Below are 8,356 nucleotides of genomic sequence, written 5' to 3' on the forward strand. Positions count from 1 at the left end.
GCTTTCTATGGCACATGCATGTTTAATTAATTTATAATCAATCGTGTTGCTTGTCACATTATCATTTTTTCTTCTTTTCTAGTAAAAAATGAACAAACACATTAGAACAAAAAATACAACTATTGAAATGTTCCACTTAGGCAGCAGTTCCATAGGGATTGTACTGGGAAGATAGTGAGTGGTACCGCTCACTGACACCTGCTGTTACATGTGCAGGTTCTGGAACCAGAACTGCTGATAAAGTGACTGAGTGGCTGGCAAGATTCTAGCTGCATGGGGGGGCGCATGGGATCACACAATTTTAAAGCAGGTCAGTGTCTGTCCTCATACAGAAATCTGGGACTACATTGTCCTCTTAAGTTAACATTGTACAATTTGCTAAACAGGTATAGGCACGTACAATAATATTGTATGATCCCGTTAAGCATGGGTACTTTAAAATTTATATTTGCTCTTTTTTTTAATTTGATTTTTAAATACGTCTTGCTCAGTATTCTGATGGCTTTAAAGGGGCAGTATGCTAACTGTAACCCCTTACATTGACATGCATATATAGTACAGCATTATTACTTGTGTGAAATATATTTATTCCTGAAAGTGAATTTTTGTGACAGCTGTTTTAAGTTTTGTAAGATTTGTAAGCTTTTGCTTAGTAATTACAACCTTTATTATCAGCATTCAGAAAAAATTAGAGAAGAAAAAGTGTGTACAGCTGATCAAGTTCTATAAAGCAAAAATCATTGCCATAAAATCTTATTAACAAATGTAGAAGAAAAGTAAATCTTTGTATGTAACATAACCGTGACAAATGCAAACATGTCACAGGAAACATGTTTTATTTAGTGATGACAGAAATATCTGTCATGACAAATGCAAAACTGTAAAGACAAATAGAAAGGTCTGATAATGCCCTTTTCTGCCTAATCCCAAGCAGGGACTAACTGAAGTAGGTGGAGTAATTTCTGTACATGCGATTTGTCAGGGTATAAAAGGGACTTGGTGAAAATATTAATCTCAGATATTTGGTTGGGCCTTTTTTAAAGATACCTGTAACCAATAATCTCAGTCATGAAGATCACGCTAGCATTCCTTTTTCTGGGCTCCTGTCTTGGTAAGTTTTAAATGTATATTTAAATATTTATATAATTTATATATATATATATATATATATATATATATATATATATATATTTAACATATTTAATACTTTAACATACTTATAACTTGTGTATATATATATATATATATATATATATATATATATACACACACAGGTACACTTACACATCTATACAAATTTTAAGGTTGCCAACACACATTCAATTTTTACAACTGGGAAGAATCTTTTAAGATTGTTTCCAGCAACAAAAGAGTAAAGATGAACGAATGAGCACTGTACACACAGTGCTCATTTTGTTCTATAGAAAGGGGAGGGAGCAGAACGAACGAGAGCCACCCTACTGTGCTCTTCTCCCATTACATTTTATTGCAGTCTTTCATTGTCAGTCATTTATGGTCACATTGCATCTAGAAAGGATATTGGTCAACCTCTGTACACGTCAGATTCTCGCCTGAGACTGGTAATATCGGCCAAGAATGAACTCATGTGTACAAAGCCTAACTAACAGGAAATTCAAGACCAAAGTAAATGCTATGTGCTGGTGGATTTTCCAGCTAAGTATGTGCTGGTATATGTTTATGTAGTAGTTTAATCAGTTAATATAGAATTGTGTACCAATAATTTTGTCAATGTTTTTAACATATACTTTTTCAGATTGATTATTTATTTTTATAGTTATTGCCAAATATAAAAACATTATTTTATTCTGCTATTTGGCCCATTTACCCACAGGTTTACTTTAATATTCAGGTTAATATTCAGGTTAAGACTAATTTGTGATGCAAAAAGCATGTGTTGCCTATGATGCTCTGACTTTTTACATAAAGCCAGATTAAATTAGGCAATCTGGAAACTTGAGGCTAGGGAAAGCTGCTGTGGGCTACACAACCTAAACTTTGGTAAAATTCACCATGAACCATATTTCTAAGGTCTGTAATGTCAATTATCGGTCCATAGGTAAAGACATGGCTCATGGTAGAAAGATCATGTCTTGTAGTGTTGGTGTCCGAATTCAGGTTGTCCTTATATTTGACCTAAAAATGGCTGTTCGAATTCAGATAGACCCGACCCGAAAAACAAGGGATTCAACAACAATTCGAGTGTAAAAAATGTGTTAAAAAAACATTGGCTGAGGAAAGGTAAACCCTGATGACAGCTCAAGCGTCAGGCCATATTCGATCGAATAGCTGTCGAATCGAATACTTAGAACACTAATGGCTTGAGTGATAATTAATATCCAAAGGCTGTTCCTAATTTAGTACTGCCTGTAGCTGGCAGAGTAATTTCAAGGTACCTGTACTTATATGCAGTTTTTCTTTCATTTACCCACCCCCTGTCTCTTTCCAGCACCCCTGACATCTTTTACCAACAGGTCTTTTATTACACAACTGGTGCTGCTTCTAAATAATATCAAGAGTGTTTTACACATGCACAGAAAAATTAAGCCTTCCTGTAGATATAGGTTGTATTTTTACATGCATGCATGAATGTAGTGCCACAGTTTGCAGTGGAAGATAGTGAATCCCTCTATGGAAATAAATCTAAACACCAAGAACTGATAGGTCTTTGTTAATTTTTTTTTTACTGTACTATACTTCTCTACAGTTTCTAATATGGTGCTTTGCTTTTTTCTTTTCTAGTTTTGACAAATGCAAATGCTATTGGAAAAGGGCATGCACATGTAAGTGGTTTTAAATAGAACATTTACTATTGTTTTTTTTTTCCTTCAAACCCTCAAAAAATATAATAAAAGGAAATAATTTATTTATTTGTTCATACTGTTCCTTAGGAAACTGAATCATTTTCCCATGCACGTATGATAGCTTTGCCAATGGGCAGATGGCATGACTTGCAGGTAATAAAAGAATCTTGCATGTTATTTTTTGTGTTTCTTATTAGAAAGAATCAGTTTCTCAAGATGAGCAGTTAATAGTAGCATTTTCCTCTATACTGCAAATTCTTCTTCTTCTTTTTATGCTTCAGATTTTGTACTGCAAATATTCTGATATTAGGCTAGAAGCACCAAATATGCACTACCACTAGAAGCATTTAAAACAAAAGGTTTATTTGACAGTGAACTTTTCATGCACAATGGACATTTCTAGATGTCCATATATAACATGTAGATAGCATGTCTTCACTTTTGGAGTTCATGTCCACTTTAAGAAGCTATATTTTTTCTAGTATGATCCAGTTTGTATTTGCATGAGAAATGTGTCCTAATGGAGACCCTGACATAAGTCTATTCTTTTCAACAAACATCTCCCCATATAAATAAATGTGATTTTAAAATATTTTCTGTAAAAGCCTTCTTTGTGTACACATCCAAAGGCATCCAAATGCTGGAGCTTTTCATCTTGAATTTTATGTCTGAAGGCCAAGCAGACTACAGCTCTCATTCAAGTGACTTTTGGAATGAAAAATTCTGCAAATAAACATTTAGGATACCTGTTCTCTGCTGTGTAATGTAATACATTTTTTTCCAGCAATGCCACAGATGTTCCCCATCTGAAAAAAGCTGCAAGCTGAGAGCCATAATAGCAGATTGCTTCCTCATTTTGGTAAATATTTTGCTTTATTTCTAATTTTCCTAAATGTGTAAATAAAATGGCCAAGTTACTAAATAAATGTATAGGCTTTTCCTGGTGCAAACTGAAAACACCATGTAAGGGAATTTTCATTTTGATTTGTACATTTACTACATGCCCACACAAAAATCACATTTTCTTGCATGATTGAATATTCTTTGCAAAAGTGAATTTTTACCATATTCAATAGAGTAAAAATTCTCTATTCTCTAAGGCTGTCATTCACATTGCTAAGTGAACAACCTAAACTCCTTTATGTTTTTAGCAAAGATGATAGCAGAGTTGCTGGTAGGTTTTATCTTTATCTCATGAAATGACTGTATATCTTATTACATAAAATATCACATACTACATAAAAATTAAACGACTGCTTGTTTATTTAACTTGTATTTCTTCTTTTTCAAGAACCTTATGGCAAATGATCTGGGATATGGACTCAAAAAAGTTCTGTCTGTGGTAAGATAACCATAACCTAAATTAATAATAATAAAAAGATAATATTTGATTTAAGTCTACTATCGAAAATTAAAATACAGACAAATGTCTTACTTAGGTAATCCTCTCCAATTTAATCACAAAGAAAAACAATTTTTTATAGACGGGAAGGTTTATATATTTTTTTTATTATCACAGCTGGTTTGACTTCTATTCCAGTGGTGCAGACAACAACCATGTCCCGTACAGGTGTCCAAGGGACAGGAAAATTCTTTAGTAAGGTCACAGAAAGAAATAGGAACCTAAACAGAAACCAAATGATACGAAAGCTCCATAATGTTTGTATCTTGGGTTGGGTGGTTTTGTGTATGAAATAGGTACATTAAAATATATATTTTTCTTTACATTGTGGTTATGAACTTGCGGTACAGAGTGAGATTTTGGAACGCCAATTGATTTTGGTTTGGTTTCAATTATTGGAGTGAGGATTCCAAGTTTTTATTTTTAAAGATAAGAACCTTAAACTTTTCCCAACTGTACCCCCCCCCCCCCCCCAAAAAAAAAAAAGAAAAACAATTCTGCACTGGGTTTTAAAGAAAACAAAGTTACAAACTGCAGTAGATAATGGAAAGTACAACCTGTAATTAATTCCACTTTCCACAGTCTGCAGGTGCTCCAAAATATGTGGCATTCAATACAATGGCCCTGATTTATTAAAGTTCTCCAAGGCTGGAGAACCAGTGAAGCTGGGTGATCCAGCAAACCTGGAATGGATCTGGTCCAGGATTGAAAACATTTGCTAGCAAATAGCTAACAAATTGCTTAATTTTAGGAAATCCATTCCAGGTTTGCTAAATTACCCAGCTTCACTGATGAAAGTGTATTCTCTCCAGCCTTGGAGAACTTTAATAAATCAGGGCCAATGTGTTAATGTAACTGCAACCTCACTGCCATTGTGAATAAGCCCTTAGATGCATATAATCCTATTTTCTTTTATTTAACAATATGTATTTACTTCTACCTAATAGTCTTGCTCATTAGAGTTGGGAGTACATCATGTTAGAAAAGTCCTCAGCACCAAGTCATAAAAAAGTAGACTCCAGCATTCAGGTATCCATCCTAAATAAAAATGTATTCAAACCCACATACGTCAACAACTTGCTTGCATGTTTTAGCTTTTTAAGGACCCTAATCATATTTATGATAGGGCTCTTGAAGTATGACATAGGTAAGCAGGTTGTTAAGACGTGTGTAATGAAATTAATGTGAATGTTGAATGTATACTTAAATGCATGATTTTTCTTAAGTATGTGCAGCTAGGGAGAGCAGTGTTAAAACAAACCTGTGCTATGCAAAGAATTTTTTAACATTACATAAAAATAAAGAATTTGAAGAATTAGGCATTAATTGTATGTGTAATATTTGTTTTTTTCAGAAAACCGAAATAAAAGTCAACATTTTGATTGAGGCAGTAGAGGTAAGATCGTAATAATTAGCATTATTAGCTGTTTGTCCTTCTGCTGTGTTTTTTTTTAAAAATGTTTAGGCTTGCCATTATACATATGTACATTTTAATAAAAAAAATTGACTTATGCTTTACAATGATCAATATGAAGTGTGAATCCCATAGTCGATTATAAACCAAATGTGCCTGTCACTGCTAACATTTAATTAGCATATTTTATTAAGTTTGATATATATATATATATATATATATATATATATATAAAAATAATTAGTATTGTGAAATAATGGGTAACACTTGACTTTACAAGATATAGGTTAACAAACGTAATTTCTAATCTAGTTGTTTCTTTTTTTTTTTCAGAAAAACGACTATGAATCATATGCTAGGCATATAGAAAAGACAAATTCATTAAATAGTTTCATGCAAATGATGTGCCTTGTAATGGTAAGCCAAATGTTTCATGTTTTAAAGTCTGCTGTGTTATGATAATAGAGAGAAATTTAGGCTGTTTATTTGGCAAATTGATTGATCAACCTGCAAGTGAATTTTACTTAGCTAAAAAAAAAGGTGTGCAGGTAAAAATTGTGTAATTTTTTAAATTCTTTGCACGTGATTGGGTATTCTTTGCAAAATTAATTTTTAGCGTATACACTAAGCTGAAGAATAATTCATATTAATAAACAGCCTAAACTCATTTAATAAATCACCCACTTAAAGTAGAGTAGCAAAAAACCCCACAGTCATTTTTCTATTAGCTTTTAATAAGTATATGGCTTTTGTGTAAGTTCATGCATTACCTAATTTACCTCCTAGAGGTAAGACAATGCTCAAGCATTTTTCTCCTTTAGCAAAATACAAAGTGCATACCCATCATTATTAGTGTGTAACATTTTCACAGTGGCATCTGCTGGGAGATCAGTTCCTACTGAAGTAGGCATGTCCGCAGAATGTCATCTCTCAAGACTCCTTTCCCTACACAAAGGACCTAATTTATTAAATCTAACCAGCTAACCACAATCTATTCCAGCTAACCAGAAGTGGATCTGCTCCAGGATAGAAAAGATTTCCTAACAGTTAGCAAATTACTTTTAAGAAGTCTATTCCAGGTTCACTGGATCACCCAGGTTCATTGGTAAAAGTGTTGCCTCTCCAGTCTTGAGAGAGAGCTTAAATAAATTAGAACCAAAGTTTGTGGCTCTTTGGAACTACACTACTATTGTACGTCTAGGAAAAAAGTAATGTCTACACATGGAGTAGAAAAAAGATGTTGGTCAGATAATTTCATTTCCAGGCGGAAAAGGCTCTATGTTGTTAGGCTAAACAGAAAGTTAGGACCACTATGGATTTGTGCCAGACCTTGAGGGATTTTTGTTTGTTTAGCATTTTTTAAAAAAATAACAAAATGGTGAAATATGCATGTATTACATAGGGGCCTATTTATAAAACTTTGAATCTGACAACTAGCTGACATTCTTCGGTGGAGGATCTTTCACAACCATGTGTTCAATTGCAGTGTTTAATTCTTCCTCAGAAAAGTCTGGTAAATGTCACATCCACAGTTTTAAAAATAAACCTCATAGACATTAAAACTGTCAGTTATGCAGGAAATCAACCATCCATTGGATATTATCGACCAAAACGAAAACAGCTTTTTATTTGGATTGGCCCACTGCTTCCTGTGCAAGCCTAAAGTAAAGTTGTAAAGATCCTTTGAATTTGTTGTTGCAAATTATTTCTTTAAAGAAAACCTAGCTCTGACCCACACAAATCAGTTCATACAATCAAAGTACTACTGGTAGCCATAGTAGTAGCATTGTTATATGTATTGTTATATTACACATTTTGAAAAATTGTGTGTACATTTGAGTATTTGTTTGAAAATTAATGTACTTATATCCCTCTATTTTTTTCTTTGTACAGAAAGGTCCTATGGCTGAATCTGGATTGGATTTGGGAGGCATTTTAAATGATGTTCTGGTAAGAAGTAATTTTAACAAATATATTTGTTTGCAGTAGAAATATTACATTAGTTCTTAGTTTCATTAATCATGATAATATACTTTTCTCAAGAATGCTGAAAAACTACAAATTATGTTTTGTAAAAATAAACTCAAAGCTGTATACAATGTCTTTGTCAAATGTGTTAAGGCAAGGAATCATAAAACTTTTTAAAGCAATATGATTGAAGACAAGAGAGTAATGTTGCTTTATGTGCAGAATTTCAGGATACAAAAGAGTTCTGTACTTGATCCGGCTTTTGAACATATGCAAGTACCCAGTGCAATGTTCATGTACACTGAGCTCTGGGTAAATTATAGCAGTGTGTAAAGCAGATTGCATTCAGCAATGTAAATCAATTCCAAGTTTAATCCATTCAATCAACAATGTATTTAAGATTATTTGCCTTAAAAGTCCCTTGGTAATTGGGTGGATTAAATGTGGCATTGTTGTTTTTTTGGGATGTGGCAAAAAATAAAAAAGTTGTTGGAAACTTATATCTTTAATTTTGTTTGTTTAAATCAATTGTCAGTGAATACTCACTGAGTTGTCAGAATCACTGACTTATATTAAACAGTAAAAAAAAAAGTTTACTGACCAGTTTAAACTTTAAAATCATATTTAGTTTTCAACTTTAAAATTAGACCTACTTGCTTACCTTTCCCTCCAATCCCAATTGCTGATCAGTGGGGATCCATAAGTCAAAAGTCCAACCATATTACCGCTTCAGATTGGTCAAAATTACTG

The 8,356-nt window shown here is 33.1% G+C and overlaps 1 long non-coding RNA gene across 1 annotated transcript; it reads left to right on the forward strand.

The window, feature by feature from the left end:
- The first annotated feature begins 3,600 nt into the window (after positions 1-3,600).
- On the forward strand, positions 3,601-7,566 carry LOC140322061 (uncharacterized). The gene is made up of 5 exons (XR_011919119.1): positions 3,601-3,681; positions 4,114-4,164; positions 5,579-5,620; positions 5,972-6,055; positions 7,532-7,566. It is a non-coding gene; the product is annotated as an uncharacterized lncRNA (long non-coding RNA).
- The last annotated feature ends 790 nt before the right edge of the window (positions 7,567-8,356 follow it).

Source organism: Pyxicephalus adspersus, chromosome 2 (assembly GCF_032062135.1).
Source record: "Pyxicephalus adspersus chromosome 2, UCB_Pads_2.0, whole genome shotgun sequence".
NCBI classification, from domain to species: Eukaryota; Metazoa; Chordata; class Amphibia; order Anura; family Pyxicephalidae; genus Pyxicephalus; species Pyxicephalus adspersus.